Source organism: Oncorhynchus gorbuscha, linkage group LG16 (genome assembly GCF_021184085.1).
Source record: "Oncorhynchus gorbuscha isolate QuinsamMale2020 ecotype Even-year linkage group LG16, OgorEven_v1.0, whole genome shotgun sequence".
In the NCBI taxonomy this organism is placed as follows: Eukaryota; Metazoa; Chordata; class Actinopteri; order Salmoniformes; family Salmonidae; genus Oncorhynchus; species Oncorhynchus gorbuscha.
In genome coordinates, this window is record NC_060188.1 from 21,073,312 (window position 1) to 21,085,934 (window position 12,623).

At 49.5% G+C, this 12,623-nt stretch overlaps 2 pseudogenes; both read right to left on the bottom strand.

Moving 5' to 3' along the window:
* Positions 1–317: 317 nt before the first annotated feature.
* LOC123999066 lies at positions 318–1,618 on the bottom strand (annotated as a pseudogene).
* A 492-nt stretch (positions 1,619–2,110) lies between these two features.
* LOC124000588 overlaps positions 2,111–12,623 on the bottom strand; it is a 54,430-nt pseudogene continuing 43,917 nt past the window's right edge.

Sequence of the window (12,623 nt, forward strand, 5' to 3'; positions counted from 1 at the left end):
CCATAACCACTTCTTAAACTATCAATGACTGTGCAACAAAGATGAGACTGAGATGAGACAAGTTAAGGACTGATGTTTGTGGGCCTCTAATCAAACATGGTAACCTAGCCGTACGGACTAAGGGCTCAGTGTGTCTCAGACCAATCGGGACTCCTTCAACCGTTCCTTCAGCTTTTAGAGGATATTAGTGTGTTACTACTGTATTTTAACAGTGTAATGGTTTACGGTAAGACTGGCAACACTTCAATAAAACGAGACAAAGCTTTTTTCCCTTCAATTTATTAGCTTTAAAATGTTTAAACTTCAGTGGCTTTCCAAATATTTTAATAATTTGAAAGGTAATATTTGAATGCAAAGTGGGAGTGTGAGAGGTTCTGAACTTATACCACAGGCCTTATCTTCATTTCAATGGCGTTTAAAGAGTATTTATAACCTTTCCAATACATCCAGTTGATATCAATACAATAGATTGAGTCGCCCCACAGATATACCTCGTTGGGATTGACACTGTGGCATTCTCCATACCACCATCCTCCTAGATATGATTTATCACCGTTTGAAGTGTGAGTGCCCTGGTCTTTGTCGAAGATGGAGAACTTCTGCCCATTGTGTTCATCCATAGATTTTCCTGAAATGCAGAAGGGATTGTTCAACATTTCCATTTACAGTGTAGCTTTCTTCAGACTGTATCGACCAAGTTTCAGATTGGTAATACTGTTGTTTCACGGGAAAGGAGGAGAAATGGAAATGTTCTTTAGACTCACCAGCACCTCCATCTTTGAAGCCACTTAAATGCAGCTTGTATCCTTCATGCTCAGAGTCGACAGAGAACGAGGAGTACTGCACGTGGACTTTAGCCCCTTCGAAGTCCTCCAGGTCCACCCTCAACTCATACTTCTTCCTCTGAGTGAGGAGATGGATGTTTTCTAGGCCTGAGGGAGAGCACAAGGTGTTGGGGGAGAACATATAACACGAGGTGAGTACTAAAGATAGTAATAATACACATGAACAGACATTTAATGCATTTCGTATCTCAGCATAGACATTTCAAATGTGTCCAGTGAGTCATGCTCTTACCTAACCAGTACTCTCCAGATGACTGCCCAAACCCACTCCTGTATTGGTCCCATCCATGGTAAAACTTCACTGTCCCATCCTTTCTCTCCTGGATCACCTGGAATGGAGGGGCATTTTGAGATTTTCCACAGAAATATGAGATGTTCCACACAAGGGGAATTCTCTACTTCAAATGTTAATTGAGCAAACAACAACATGGATTTGAGCCCTGAGGTAGTGGTAGTGAAACAAACTTTGATGAAGCTCAAAAGACTATAAACAAAAGGTCTAGTCACTGTACACAAGGTCCATTTCCCCCCTCAGGTTGGTCCTCACAGCTTGTTCCTGCAGGGTAGATGGTGTACCCGCCACTGTGTCCAAAGCCCCTTCTATACACATCAACACAATACACTGGCATGATATCATATGGCATTGATTGCCACTGGGAGTAGTAGAATGAGCACATCCAAAGCCTGCAATTAATGTCAACTTTAACTTAAAGACATTATTATAGAATAATAAACCCCCATCCCCTATTCAAGGCAACCAATCTCACCTTCATTATTTCTCTGATAGGATAAAATGACCTGAGGAAAGTTGTCCAAAGTTGTGATCCTTCCTCGCTCCCAGAGTAACGTTGAAATGGAGGATAATTATGAATAGCAAGGTCTTTGGAAGTTCAGTTTTATACCATTTAAAGAACATGCCTGTCCCTGGTAGACTCATTTACTTTTGTGCAATTGTGACAGAGTGGAAATCCACTGGGCATGGGCACGAACTCACAACTCTCAGCGCCGTAACAACGTACTCAAGAGGTCAATACCACTGACCCAGAAATGCTAAGGCATTTCTAAACCCAGGGAGACAGTACTTCTAGGTCTCAGGAAGGCCGTAGCGCGATGCCTTTAACCATCCACTAAAATGGCAATCAACATCATATTCTACATTTGAAACGATTTGCTCTATTCACATGCAATACTTAATAATTAGTACATTATTATAAGTCAAATATAAATGTGTGAAAATACGATGAATGCAAAAAGATACACAGAAATGTAGTTCCCTACAGTTTTTATTAGAAGTGACTTATTTTACAACTTTTGTCTGTAGAAAGAAACATTGTGGAACAGTTTTTTTTTTTATGTACAATGATTTTTAAACTACTTTTAAACAAGTATAGGAATTAATAATAATGATAGAAAATATCTATGACTTCTAATAATACAAGACCGATAAAATATCAGTCACATCCTCAATTTTCACAATAATCCTAAAAGGAAGTACATTTTCTTTTTGTCCTTTTTAGTACATAATCATTTTTTAGAAACACAAGATGCATCATAAACAAGTAGATCTACCCAGGACAAACATTATTTACAGACAGAAGTTGGGATATCTGAAATGTACAGACAGAGCATAGTAGTGTCGCCAGGAAAGGAAATCAAAGGACAACAAATAAACACTTCACTAAATGAACCCTGAACTGGAATCTGAACCTAGTATCAGTCCAACCCAGAAACCTCCCAGGTCTGACTGTACTGTAGTAGCTGGTTATAGTGAACAGGCTTGGACCAGTGAAGGAAACATAGTAATGAAATCGAACAGGGGAGGAGGATCTGATTGGCTTTCCCAGTAGTAAGTATCCTATCCAGGGAGCAGCAGTGGTCTAGTGAGGGTTAGTTGGATCCCTGGGGAGTGACATCCATAGTAAATAGCTACAGTAGGGGGGTGCAGCACTACATAGTAGTGTTTTCTCCTTCCACGTCTTCTAACAAGTCATATGTAACTGTCCTCTCCGTGGCTAATGGGGTGCAAGCTGCTAAAGATGCAGGGGAACGCTCCTCAGCATGCTGCAAGCCAGGCCCTCACACTGACCGACTGACCGACCACTGACTGACCACGACTGGAGCTCACCAGAGTTGGAATCAGTCCACAGACTTATCCATAACTGAACCGCTGGAGAACATACCAACACCTCCATTACCAATGGAACCGCAAGAGAATGTGCTTCTATTGGACAACGCGACAGCTAGCCTGAGTCCCAGATCTATGTGTGCGGTCTTACACGCATAACAATGACAGCAACGGAGTCGGCAAGAGAGCACAAATAGATGTGGGACTCAGGCTACACAAAAACAGGACCAGGGGTCAAAGAATAGAATAGAAGCAGTCAAAAACATGCTTTCACACTGACAGGCAACATGCAGGAATGTTTGCAGGGGAGTGGTAAAGGAATAGCAGCTGATAAACATAGCTTAGTACACCGAGGAGATGTTCAAAAAAGTAACCATGGTGTCAACACATATACAGTATGTAAAAAAACAACAACAACACATAACTGAGTTAAAACCAAAACTAAAGGGCAGTGACAGGCTGATTTTAGAATTGGCATAATAATGCCCTCATCTGAATGAATGTTCAGAATGAGTGAAAACAAGCTGCATGACTATAGTGATGGCAGACTGGGGGGGGCAAGCCCTTTAGACCAGGACCAATGAGACTAATGACTAGGATGACTCCAGCCATGCCTGGGACTGACACGCAGACGGCCTGGGACTGACACGCAGACGGCCTGGGACTGACACGCAGACGGCCTGGGACTGACACGCAGACGGCCTGGGACTGTCACGCAGATGGCCTGGGACTGACACGCAGACGGCCTGGGACTGACACGCAGACGGCCTGGGACTGACACGCAGACGGCCTGGGACTGACACGCAGACGGCCTGGGACTGTCACGCAGACGGCCTGGGACTGACACGCAGACGGCCTGGGACTGACACGCAGACGGCCTGGGACTGACACGCAGACGGCCTGGGACTGACACGCAGACGGCCTGGGGGAGAACGTGGCTTAAGTCAATGGGAAGTTTAAACTTTTAACACATCAATGTTTCTGTTGAGTTGTCTGTCTGACTGAACACTGGCCAATGTACGTACTGTAATGAATGTTTAAAAGATCACGATCGCCCTCCCTGATCACCCTCCCTGATCACCCTCCCTGATCCCTGATCACTCTCCCTCCCATCGCTTTGTCCCGTCAAGTGCTTCAGAGACGCCCATCATTCTACATTCTTACACATAATACTTCTACGGAATGTAGTCAGTCCTTTTTTCCCTAGTTTGTCAAATCAGAACATAATATCACTAATGACAGCCAACTTAAAAGAGTACATATTTGTTCCCAAGCCAATCTGATCGTTTTACCTGTTGGCCTAAATAAATAACATCAGTCAAGAGAGGCGAGACCTCTTCCTCTTCCTGTCTGAACTCCATGTTGATCTGCCTACAGAGTGTTAGACACCGGTGGTGGTGGTGGGCTGGGTGGAGAGAGACTGAATCACTAGTTGTTTTCCTTGTAACACCACTGGACTCAGGTGAGCCCAAGACATGTGTTCCATGTAAAAGGTGAGTGTGAAACACTGTGAGAGGACAGGACAGAAAGAGGCTGAGAAAACACCTGAAAAGGCAGTTCTGAGAAACACAAAAAAAACAATAAATAAAAATAAAGGAATTCCCTTCAACATTGTTGCTTTTTTCTTTCCTTGATCTACTTTTTAAAAGGTTTGTTAGTTTTTCAGGAGAGCATCCCTAAGTCTTTGAAATGAAAGACTTCGATTTCTTCATATACTTTTTATAATAATAAAAAAACAAGTCCATCTGTGACAGAATAAGTCTTACTTCATTAAATTGTCTGTTCTTTTATATCCAGACAACACATTTTTCCCTTTACTCTTTCTCTGCAAACAACACTAGCAGACGGTCCTCGTGATAAAACACAGTCAATCCAAAACCAATGGAAATCTTGGAACCAGGCTGACGCATAAACTCCAGACACACAGGCCTTTACAGCCAGTCGTCTCCTCTCTCCTCTCCCCCAGGCAGGTCTCTGTTAACCAGGTGCCTTGGGGGTTCATGCAAACACCTGCATCTTGCCGTTGGACTCCTGGACATGTGGGATCTGGGTTTGGGCAGGACCGGCCACCGCCGGGCTGGGGGTGGAGTCTGACCAATCAGACACACAGTGGGGGGGAGGGACTGGACCAGGGCTCGGGCGACTCTGGGGAGGGGGTCAGGTAGGGATGCTCGCTGGACAGGCGGAGGTAATGCTTGGGGGTGGCATCCAGGGTGGAGGAATAGCTGTGCTGGGAGGGCGGGGTGGGGTAGTCCTCCAAGCCTGCAGTGCTGCCACTGGCCTGGGGAGGAGGGGCCTGGGAGGCCTGTGGAGAGGTGGGCTGAGTGGCTGGCTGGGGCTGAGGAGGCTGCTGCTGCTGCTGCTGGAAGAAGGCTGGAGGGGGCTGTGTCGTCTGGGGGGGTGGATGGGGAGGAGGTGCCCATGCGGAGGCTCTGCTGGCTGGCCATGGAGTGGTTGTGGAGCTGCTGCTCTGCGATGGAGGGCAGCTTGACGGGGCTGAGGGAGATGGGCGTGCTGGCAATGACAGGCGTGGGCTGCAGCATGGCCTGCTGGGCGCTGCGGTACAGGTGCTGCTGATGCTGCTGGTGCTGCTGCATCATGAGGCTGTTCTGCTGCTGCTGCATGGGGCTCTGAGGGTGCATGCCCGCCTGGCTGCTGTGGACCAGGTTCACCACCTGTCCCCCGCACTGAGAGGAGGAGGGCATGCGGCTGTGCCAGTCGAAGGGCACGCTGACAGGGCTCACCAGGCCCATGTTGAGTCCCAGCTGGCCGGCGTTGAGCACGTAGCCGTGGGGTCCCTGGTTGACCTGGCTGGCCATGGACACGCGGCCCTGCATGGACATGCCTCCATCTCCCAGGTCGTTGAGCTGGGCCAGAGACACAGCAAATGGACCAGAGCCGTCCATCATGCTGCTGTGCACCATGGGAGTGCTGGGCACCGACATGGAGGAGTGGAAGAGCCCTGAGGAGGGCATGGCAACCGGGGAGCAGGGGTTGGTGATGTAGCCGGCGTTGTTGGCCCCTACGCGGGGGGAGTCCAGGGAGTCGACGGGGGACAGGGTGACAGAGCTCTCCAGCAGGGCGCTCTGCATGTCCAGGGTCAGCTTCTTGTTGCGGGCCTTAGCTGAATCCTTCAGGTTCTGGGCATGCTGCCCTCCCAGACCTGAACCCTTTGCCCCGGGGCGGCGACTCTTCTTCCCCTGGGGGGTGTTCTTCAGGCCGGGCATGAAGGCGCTGGGGGGGCACATGAGGGGGGACAGGGTGTGTCCCCCGGCCAGGTGGTGTGGGGCCCCTCCGTGGCCCTGGGGGCTCCTCACTGTGTTGTACTCATCCAGCAGCTGAACGATGTCATGGTGCATTCTCTCCTGGGCGATGTCCCGAGGCAGACGGTCCATATGGTCGGTTATCTCCCTGTTGGCGAAGTGGGCCAGGAGGACCTTGACCGCCTCACAACTACCCTCACGCGCCGCCAGGAAGAGAGGCGTCTCCTCCTGATATACAGAGAGAGAGAGAGAGAGAGATAGACATGTTGGCTCCTCAATATCTCTATATATTCCAGACTGTATGACTGTGGGGAGCTGACAGTTGTAGATATAGGTGGAGGGCTGTGTGTACCTTGAGGTCCTGCATGTCTTTGTTGGCTCCGTTCTTCAGCAGGGCCATGGTGGCCTCCACGTTGTTGACAGCAGCTGCCCAGTGCAGAGCAGATTTACCTGGGATGGGAGGAACACACACTGTTGTTACTCATCCTACCGCTTACCACGAAACACAGCATCACCATTCAACTGCATCAAGTCTCTCTTCAACACACACACACTCACACACTAGTTTAGCCAATCACGTACCCAGTTCGTCGACAGCGTTGATGTCTGCGTGGCAGGTGATGAGTTCCTCCACCATGCCCTCTACGGCCAGGCGGGCAGCCAGGATCAGGGCGGTGGAGCCGTCGTACATACGAGAGTCCAGGTCTGTAGCCCGGGTTCGGATCAGAATCTAACCAGGACAGACAGGGAGAAATAACATGTCAGTCTGGCAGATGACACAACAGTCTACTCAGCAAGTGGGCAACTGTAAGAAGTAGCAAAGGCAAGTCTTACATGTGTAATGCTGCGTATAGAAAGACTGAGGAATACATTGAGTAAGTGTGAAGATATAACTTAAACATTAAGCATCTGAACAGTGTGTGTTTACCTGGAAGACCCCCTGGGCATCGGCGGCCACGGCGGCGTGTAGCGGCGTGCGCCCTGTGTTGTCCTGCGCGTTGGCGTCGGCCCCGGCGTCCAACAGCCGCTTGGCGGCATCAGCGCGGGCATAGCGGGCAGCCAGGTGAAGGGCGGTCTCTCCAGTGCGGTCCGTCTGGGCGGCCAATGTGGCGCCCTGGTAGATGAGGTCAGAGATGATGTTGGCGGAACACTCCTCTGACTCCTCCTCCTCGGGGAGCTCGGGCTCCAGACCGCCTCCGCAGAACGACGCCAGCATCAGAGGGGTGAAACCGTCTGGAGAGGCGAAGGGTCAGTCAATGTGTCAATCAAAACACAATAGACAGGAACAGATCAAAGAGATCAAACGTAGCAACTAACAATAAACACCGGGAATACGAATCAGGAGGAGCGGTTTTTAAAGGATATACTACAGCCTCAAGGATTCTGGTCCAGACACATACAACACTGCACAAGACACATACAACACTGCACATGACACATACAACACTGCACCTGACACATACAACACTGCACATGACACATACAACACTGCACAAGACACATACAACACTGCACATGACACATACAACACTGCACATGACACATACAACACTGCACATGACACATACAACACTGCACATGACACATACAACACTGCACAAGACACATACAACACTGCACATGACACATACAACACTGCACCTGACACATACAACACTGCACATGACACATACAACACTGCACAAGACACATACAACACTGCACATGACACATACAACACTGCACATGACACATACAACACTGCACCTGACACATACAACACTGCACATGACACATACAACACTGCACATGACACATACAACACTGCACCTGACACATACAATACTGCACATGACACATACAACACTGCACATGACACATACAACACTGCACATGACACATACAACACTGCACATGACACATACAAGACTGCACCTGACACATACAACACTGCACATGACACATACAACACTGCACATGACACATACAACACTGCACATGACACATACAACACTGCACCTGACACATACAACACTGCACATGACACATACAACACTGCACCTGACACATACAACACTGCACATGACACATACAACACTGCACATGACACATACAACACTGCACATGACACATACAACACTGCACATGACACATACAACACTGCACATGACACATACAACACTGCACATGACACATACAACACTGCACATGACACATACAACACTGCACATGACACATACAACACTGCACATGACACATACATACCACACTGCACATGACACATACCACACTGCACATGACACAACAACGCTCCATGTGGTTCATTTGAATACTGACCAGGTCCTCGGACGTTGACGTCCATGCAGTCCTGGTCGAACTCTCCCTGGGGCGGGGTGAGGGCCATGGAGGGGGGCATGCGGATGTCTGCAGCCGCTAGGTGGTGCTGGGTCCACTGTCTACAGTCTACAGTGTCTTCACTGTCTGACAGGATGCTGGGCTCCTCAACCTTCAGTCTCTTGGCCTCGGGGCAGTCTGTGTCGATCCACGAGTCACTGTGGTCGCCAAGCAGAGACTCCTCCACCGTCTTGGGCATGTATCTGGAGAGAGACCGGTAACACACAGTCACAATACCATAGTGGAGCAGATACATTGATTTGGAATCACCATAGGAGTGCTGTAAGTGAGGACACAACAGTGTGGTTACTCACTTCATGCCCAGTGCGTCCTGGCCTAAGGGTTCCCTGCGGTTCTTGTTGCTGCTGGGTTCCTTCTTGGGGAAGAAGCCTTCGGGGAACCACAGGGTGCTGTGTTCTCTCTTCCTGCGGCCAATCAGCACACCCACCACCAGGATGACCAATAGGAACAGGGCTGCCACGCCCACCAGCATCAGCTTGCCCCACTCTGGCATGTCTACAGGGTCTGGGATCTTCTCACCTACATGTTATTACAAGGACTTTAGTATACGAGCTGTGGTTACAGTATTTGATGGAGAAATGACATATATATATAAATGTTTGTAACGTTATTCTGTATCCTGGTATAGTGTCCGTGGGTTTCTACTCACCGCGGACTTCTTTGATGGGGTAGGGGAAGCGGAGCATCTCCATGGCTGACAGAGCTCCCAGGTAGTCTGCTGCGCTGTCTGCCGACGGGAAACAGTCGTCAGACCGCTGGGAACACAGACGGTTGTCTATCTCCAGGTACACTATGGACCCAATCACCTCCTGGTGGGGCTGCAGCTCTCGTTTGAGGCGAGCCTCTCGACGGGTGTAGGGTCGGATCATGGGCTCTCCGTTGTGGTCCAGGCGGAAGCGCAGGGTGGTTCTCAGGATGGCGCTGAGCTTCTGCAGGAAGGCAGGGGCCGTATTCACGAGTTCGTCCGGGGGTAGCAGGACCACCAGGACCAGCACCCCGTCAGCCAGGTTCTCTGGAACATTCCCTGCACAGTCCAGCCCGTCCCAGCCACACTCCTCTGAGTTACAGCCCTGGTCACAGCGGCCGTCAGCGTAGTGGTCGATGCAGTACGCCTCGTAGATGGGACTGGTGGAGACAGAGAGTTACAGAGATCAGCTTAGAGGGTCTAAGGTGAAAGAATGAGAGTCCAGAACAGAATGCTGGCGGTGGAGTACTTACTTGCAGATTTTCTCCTTGCTCTTGCAGTCAAAGTTGTCGTAGAGGCAGTCGGCATGTTTGCATGACTCGTCACACTGGCTGTTGTTGAAAACACGCCAGCAGCGCGGGTCGGTGCAGCGCGCCCACGGGTTCACCGCCAGTGAGCAGTCGCCCCCGTCCCAGTGGCAGGGGAATGTTTTGCACTCCTTGTCGCAGACACCATCGTTGGCCTTGCCGTGGCAGTCGGCCAGGGGGCAGGCGGGCGGCAGAAGGGCCTCTACCAGCCTGGTGCTGCCCTGTTCGCAGCGCTTGCCCGTCCAGCCTTGGGCACACTGGCAGAGGAAGAAGGGGAAGCTGGTCTCCTCAGTGCAGATGCCTCCGTTGCGGCACGGCTGGGAGGAGCAGCCCTCGTTACTACGGTGCTGGCACTGGGGCCCGGCATAGCCTGTCAGGCAGGTACAGCGGGCGCCCCGCGTGGTCAGAGCACAACTACCTCCATTATAGCAAGACAACTCCCGACACGACATGCTCCTCTCACAGTTGTTCCCAGCATAGCCCTGAGGAGGGAGAACAATCACATACAACGTCAGTGTGGGTAAGAAACAGATGTGGTCAACTACAGGACGTTAGCATTGTAATAAATCCAGGGGGCTTTGACATATGGTTCTAGGTTATGCTCTGTGAGCAGGGAAGTTCAGGGAGACAGAGATGGATGTAGAAATATCAGCTGTTTCCACAGGCGGACTAGACACGGGGTAAAAGTGTGCCACAGTGACATGTTGATACTTACCAGCTGACAGGTACAGGCGTATCCCAGGGCTGAGCTGCTGGAGACAGAACAGGCCCCTCCGTTCTGACAGGGCTGAGACTCACACACACTGAACCTGCTCTGGCACCGCCGACCTGCACACAATAACACACACACGTTAGAGTGGCACAAACAGAGACAAACACACACACACGTTAGAGTGGCACAAACAGAGACAAACACACACACACGTTAGAGTGGCACAAACAGAGACAAACACACACACACACGTTAGAGTGGCACAAACAGAGACAAACACACACACACGTTAGAGTGGCACAAACAGAGACAAACACACACACACGTTAGAGTGGCACAAACAGAGACAAACACACACACACGTTAGAGTGGCACAAACAGAGACAAACACACACACACGTTAGAGTGGCACAAACAGAGACAAACACACACACACACACGTTAGAGTGGCACAAACAGAGACAAACACACACACACGTTAGAGTGGCACAAACAGATACACACACACACACACACACGTTAGAGTGGCACAAACAGAGACAAACACACACACACGTTAGAGTGGCACAAACAGAGACAAACACACACACACACGTTAGAGTGGCACAAACAGAGACAAACACACACACACGTTAGAGTGGCACAAACAGATACACACACACACACGTTAGAGTGGCACAAACAGAGACAAACACACACACACGTTAGAGTGGCACAAACAGATACACACACACACACACGTTAGAGTGGCACAAACAGAGACAAACACACACACACACGTTAGAGTGGCACAAACAGATACACACACACACACACGTTAGAGTGGCACAAACAGAGACAAACACACACACACACACGTTAGAGTGGCACAAACAGAGACAAACACACACACACGTTAGAGTGGCACAAACAGAGACACACACACACACACGTTAGAGTGGCACAAACAGAGACAAACACACACACACACGTTAGAGTGGCACAAACAGATACACACACACACACACGTTAGAGTGGCACAAACAGAGACAAACACACACACACACGTTAGAGTGGCACAAACAGATACACACACACACACACACACACACGTTAGAGTGGCACAAACAGAGACAAACACACACACACGTTAGAGTGGCACAAACAGAGACAAACACACACACACGTTAGAGTGGCACAAACAGAGACAAACACACACACACGTTAGAGTGGCACAAACAGAGACAAACACACACACACGTTAGAGTGGCACAAACAGAGACAAACACACACACACGTTAGAGTGGCACAAACAGAGACAAACACACACACACGTTAGAGTGGCACAAACAGAGACAAACACACACACACGTTAGAGTGGCACAAACAGAGACAAACACACACACACGTTAGAGTGGCACAAACAGAGACAAACACACACACACGTTAGAGTGGCACAAACAGAGACAAACACACACACACGTTAGAGTGGCACAAACAGAGACAAACACACACACACACGTTAGAGTGGCACAAACAGAGACAAACACACACACACGTTAGAGTGGCACAAACAGAGACAAACACACACACACGTTAGAGTGGCACAAACAGAGAAAAACACACACACACGTTAGAGTGGCACAAACAGAGACAAACACACACACATGTTAGAGTGGCACAAACAGAGACAAACACACACACACGTTAGAGTGGCACAAACAGAGACAAACACACACACACGTTAGAGTGGCACAAACAGAGACAAACACACACACACGTTAGAGTGGCACAAACAGAGACAAACACACACACACGTTAGAGTGGCACAAACAGAGACAAACACACACACATGTTAGAGTGGCACAACACACACACACACACACACACGTTAGAGTGGCACAAACAGAGACAAACACACACACACACACGTTAGAGTGGCACAAACAGAGACAAACACACACACACGTTAGAGTGGCACAAACAGAGACAAACACACACACACGTTAGAGTGGCACAAACAGATACACACA